Genomic DNA, 6000 nt, shown 5'->3' with positions numbered 1-6000 from the left:
TGGCCTAATTTTCAGTTACACTATAGACGCTGGTCGTGGCCTAATTTTCATTCTTATACTATAAACTCTGATTGTCGGCCTAATATTCCTCGTAATACACTAATACACACTATTTTTTGTCGTTAATATTCCTCTTATTACTATACACTCTTTTTTCTGGATGAAAATTAGGCCGCAAATCAAAGTGTATGGTATAAGGTTGAAAGTAGGCCAAAAATCGGTGTATAGTATTACGATGAAAATTAGGCTGGAAACCAGAGTGTATAGTAAAAGGATGACAATTTGGCTGAAAACTAAAGTGAATACTATTAGGAGGAAGATTAGGCCTAAAACCAGTATATAGTACTTGGAGGAAAATTAGGCCAGAAACCAGCGTGTATAGTATAAGGGGGATAACTCAGGCCGAAAATTGAGTGTATAGTATAAGAATGAAAATTAGCCCGAAACAAGAGTTGATAGTATTAGAAAGAAAATTAGGTCAAAACCAAAGTCTCTAGTCCAACGAGGAAAATTAGACCGAAAATCAGAGTGCATAGTATTAGGATGAAAATAAGGATTAAACCAAACTCAATGGCATTAGGATATACAAAAAAAAAAACAGTCTATAATACTAGGATGAAAATTAAGCCTAAAAACAAAGTCTATAGTATTAGGATGAAAATAAGCCAAAATCATACTCTATCGTATAAGGATGAAAATTGCATAAAAAAAACCATAGTCTAGTATCTAGTATTAGCATAAAAATTAGGCCAAGAACCATACTCTATAGTATTCTCATGAAACTTAGGCCAAAAATCACAACCTCTAATATTAGATTGGAAATTAGGCGAAAAACCATAGTCTATAGTATTAGCATCAAAATTAGGCCATAGGACTTGGGCCAAGCACCATAGTCTATAGCATTAGGATGAGAATTGGACCAAAAACCAAAGCTCCAATTTTCATCTTAATACTTTAGACTATAACTTAAGACCTAATTTTCATCCTAATACTAAAGACTATTGCTTTTCGCCTAATTTTTATGTTAATACTATAGACTATGATTTTGGCTTAATTTTCATTCTAACACTTACGATTGATTCTGGCCAACTTTTCATCCTAATACTATACATTTTCATTTAAGACCTAATTTTCATCGTAAGACTATGGTTTTTGGTCCAATTTTAGTCCTAATACTATGCACTATGACTTCAGCCTAATCTTGGCGTAAATACTATAGAATATGGTTTTTCATCCCAATGAGATACACTACGAAATTGATTTTCGCCTAATTTTGAAGCTAATACTATACACTATAGTTTTCGGTCTCATTTTTATTCTAATACTATAGACTATGGATTTCCGCCTAATTTTTGTCCTTATACTATAGCCCATGGTTTTGACCCACTTTTCATCCTAATACTATAGACTATGGATTTTGCCCTAATTATCATCCTAAACTATAGACTATGTATTTTGGCCTAATTTTCATCATAACAATATACACCATGGATTTTGGCCTCATTTTCATCCTAATACTATAGACTATCGATTTTGGCCTAATTTTCATCCCAATACTATAGATTATGCATTTTGGAATAATTTTCATCCTAATACTATAGCTATCGATTTCTGGCCTAATTTTCATTCTAATACTATAGACTATCGATTTTGGCCTTAATTTCATCATAATACTATAGACTATGGATTTTGGCCTAATTTCCATCCTAATTTTCCTAACAATACCGTAGACTATGGATTTTGGCCTAATTTTCATCATACTGCTATAGAGTATGTATTTTGGCCTAATTTTTATCCTAAAACTATACACTATGGATTTTGGCCTAATTTTTATTATAATACCATAGACTATCCATCTTAGCCTAATTTTCATCCTAATACTATAGACTATGGATTTTGGCCTGATTTTCATCCTAATACTATAGACTATGGATTTTGGCCTAGTTCTCCTCCCAATACTAGAGACCATTGATTTTGGACTTATTTTCAACGCAATACTATAGACTATAGATTTTGGCCTAATATCCATTAAAATACTAGAAACCATGGATTTTGGTCTAATTTTCATGCTAATACCATAGACCCTGGATTTTGGCCTAATTTTCTGCCAATACTATCGTAATACTATAGACTATCAATTTTTGCCTAATTTTCCTAGCAATACTATAGACTATAAATTTTGGCCTAATTTTCATCATAATACTATAGAGTATGTATTTTGGCCTAATTTTTATCCTAATACTATAGACTATTAATGTTGGCCTAATTTTTATTATAATACCATAGACTGTCCATTTTAGCCTAATTTTCATTCTAATACTATACACTATGGATTTTGGCCTGCTTTTCATCCTAATACTAAAGACTATGGATTTTGGCCTAAATTTCATCCTAATACTATAGACTATGGATTTTGGCCTAGTTTTCCTCCCAGTACTAGAGACCATTGATTTTGGCTTTATTTTATATCTAATACTATAGACTATGGATTTTGGTCTAATTTTTATCCTAATACTATAGACTATCGATTTTGGCCTTATTGTCATCATAATACTATAGAGAATGGATTTTGGCCTAATTTTCATCCTAATACTATACACTATAAATTTTGGCCTAATTTTTATTCTAATACTATAGACTACGGATTTTGGCCTAACTTACCTGGAAACAGTATAGAGGATGGATTTTGGCCTCATTTTCATCCCAACACTATAGACTATGGATTTTGGCCTAATTTTTATCCCAATACTATAAACTATCGATTTTGGCTCAATTTTTATCCTAATGCTAAAGACTATGAATTTTTGCCTAATTTTACTTCCAATACTTTAGACTATAGATTTTGGCTTACTTTTCATCATAATACTAGAGAGTATGTATTTTAGCCTAATTTTTACCTAATACTATAGACTATTGATGTTGGCCTAATTTTTATTATAATACCATAGACTGTCCATTTTAACCTAATTTTCATCCTAATAATATAGACTATATATTTTGACCTGATTTTCATCCTAATACTATAGACTATCGATTTTGGCCTAATTGTCAACATATCACTATAGACTATCGATTTTAGCCTAATTTTCCTGCCAATACTATAGACTATGGATTTTGGCTTTATTTTCATCCCAATACTATAGACTATGGATTTTGGTCTAATTTTCATCCTAATACTATGGACTATCGATTTTGGCCTTATTTTAATCATAATACTATAGAGTATGGATTTTGGCCTAATTTTCATCCTAATACTATACACTATAAATTTTGGCATAATTTTTATTATAATACCATAGACTATCCATTTTAGCCTAATTTTCATCCTAATACTATAGACTATGGATTTTGGCCTAACTTTCCTGGAAATAGTATAGAGTATGGATTTTGGCCTCATTTTCATCCCAACACTACAGACTATGGATTTTGGCCCAATTTTCATCCCAATACTATAAACTATCGATTTATGCCTAATTTTTATCCTAATACTATAGACTATGGATTTCTGCTTAATTTTCCTTCCAATACTATAGACTATGGATTTTGGCCTATTTCTCATCATGATACTAGAGAGTATGTATTTTGGCCTAATTTTTATCCTAATACTATAGACTATTGATGTTGGCCTAATTTTTATTATAATACCATAGACTATCCATTTAAACCTAATTTTCATCCTAATACTATAGACTATGGATTTTGGCCTAAATTTCATCCTAATACTATAGACTATAGATTTTGGCCTAAATTTCATCCTAATACTATAGACTATAGATTTTGGCCTAATTTTTAACATAATACTATAGCCTATGTAATTTGGCCTAACTTTCCTGCCAATACTATAGACTATCGATCTTAGCCTTATTTTCCTCATAATACTATAGACTATGGATTTTGGCCCAATTTTCATCCTAATACAATAGACGTTGGATATTGGCCTAATTTTCCTGCCAATACTCTAGACTATGGATTTTCGCCTAATTTTCATCCCATTACTAAAGTCTATGGATGTTGGCTTAATTTTCATTCTAATGCTATAGACTATGGATTTTGGCCTGATTTTTCTGCAACTACTATAGACTATCGATTTGGGCCTAATTGTCCTTATAATACTATACACTATCGATTTTGGCCTAATTTTAATCCTAACACTATAGACTGGATTTTGGTTTAATTTTTATCATAATACTATACACTATCGGTTTTGGCCTAATTTTTATCCTTATACCATAGACCTTTGATTTTGGCCTAGTTTCTTATCACAATACTATATACTATGGATTTTCGGCTAATTTTCATCTCAATACTATAGACTATGCATTTTGGCCTAATTTTCATCATAAAACTATACACCATCGATTTTGGCCTAATTTTCATCGTAAAACTATAGACTATCGATTTTCGCCAAATTTTCTTCATAATACTATAGACTATCGATTTTGGCGTTTTGTCTCATCTTAATACTATAGACCATGGATTTTGGCCTAATTTTCATCATAACACTATAGACTATCCATTTTGGCCTAATTTTCCTGCCATTACTATAGACTATGGATTTTGGCCTAATTTTCATCCCAATGCTATAGACTGTGGATTTTGGCCTAGCTGTCATCCCAATACTATAAACTATGGATTTTGGCCTAATTTTCATCCTAATACTATAGACCATGCATTTTGGCCTAATTTGTATCCTAATGCTATAGACCATAAATTTTGGCCTTATTTTCATCGTAATACTATAGACTATCGACTTTGGCCTAATTTTCATCATAACACTATACTTTATCGATTTTGGCCTAATTCATATCCTAATACTATAGCCTATGAATTTTGGCCTAATTTTCAACCTAATACTTTAGACCATGGATTTTGCCCTAATCTTCATCCTACTACTATAGACTATGGATATTGGCCTAATTTTCCTGCCAATACTGTAGACTATGGATTTTCACCTAATTTTCATCCCTTTACTAAAAACTATGGATTTTGGCTTAATTTTCATCGTAATGCTATAGACTAGGGATTTTGGCTGATATTTTCTGCCTATACTTTAGACTATCGACTTTGGTTTAATTGTCATCCTAATACTATAGAGTATTGGCCTTATTTTTATCATAATACTATAGACTATCGATATTAGCCTAATTTTCATCCTAATACTATATACTATTGATTTCGGCCCAATTTTATCATAATACTATAAACTTTCGATTTTAACCTCATTTTTATCCTAATACTATAGACTATTAATTTTGGCCTAATTTTATCATAATACTATAGACTATCGATTTTGGCTTAATTTCTATCCTAATATTATAGACTATCGAGTTTGGCCTTATTTTCTTTTATACTATAGACTAAGGATTTTGGCCTAATTTTAATCTTAATTTTTTAGACTATGAATTTTGGCCTAATATTCCTGCCAATACTATAGACTATCGATTTTGGCCTAATTTTCATAATAATACTATAGACCATGGATTTTGGCCTAATTTTCATCGTAATGCTATAGACTGTCAATTTTGGCCTATTTTTACCCTAATACTATTGACCATGTATATTGCCTCTAATTTTCATCCTAAGACTATAGACCATAGATTTTGGCCCAATTCTCATCATAATACTATAAACTATACATTCTGGCCTAATTTTCATCATAATACTAAAGACTATTAATTTTGGCCTTATTTTCTAGTTAAGACTATAGACTATGGATTTTAGCTTAATTTTCATCCTAATACTATAGACTATCGATTTTGGCCTAATTTTCATCCTAATTCTAAAGACTATGGATTTTCTTTAATTTTCATCATAATACTATAGACTATGGATTTTGGCATAATTTTCGTCATAATACTAAAGACTATCGATTTTGGCCTATTTTTCATCCTAATACTATACACCATGGATTTGGCCCAATTTTTATCATGATACTATAGACTATTGATTTTGGTCTAATTTTCATCCTAATACTATAGACCATGAATTTTGGCGTACTTT

Source organism: Pavona decussata, unplaced genomic scaffold (assembly GCF_977016875.1).
Source record: "Pavona decussata unplaced genomic scaffold, jaPavDecu1.1 SCAFFOLD_64, whole genome shotgun sequence".
NCBI lineage: Eukaryota > Metazoa > Cnidaria > Anthozoa > Scleractinia > Agariciidae > Pavona > Pavona decussata.
This window is presented reverse-complemented; position numbering follows the sequence as displayed.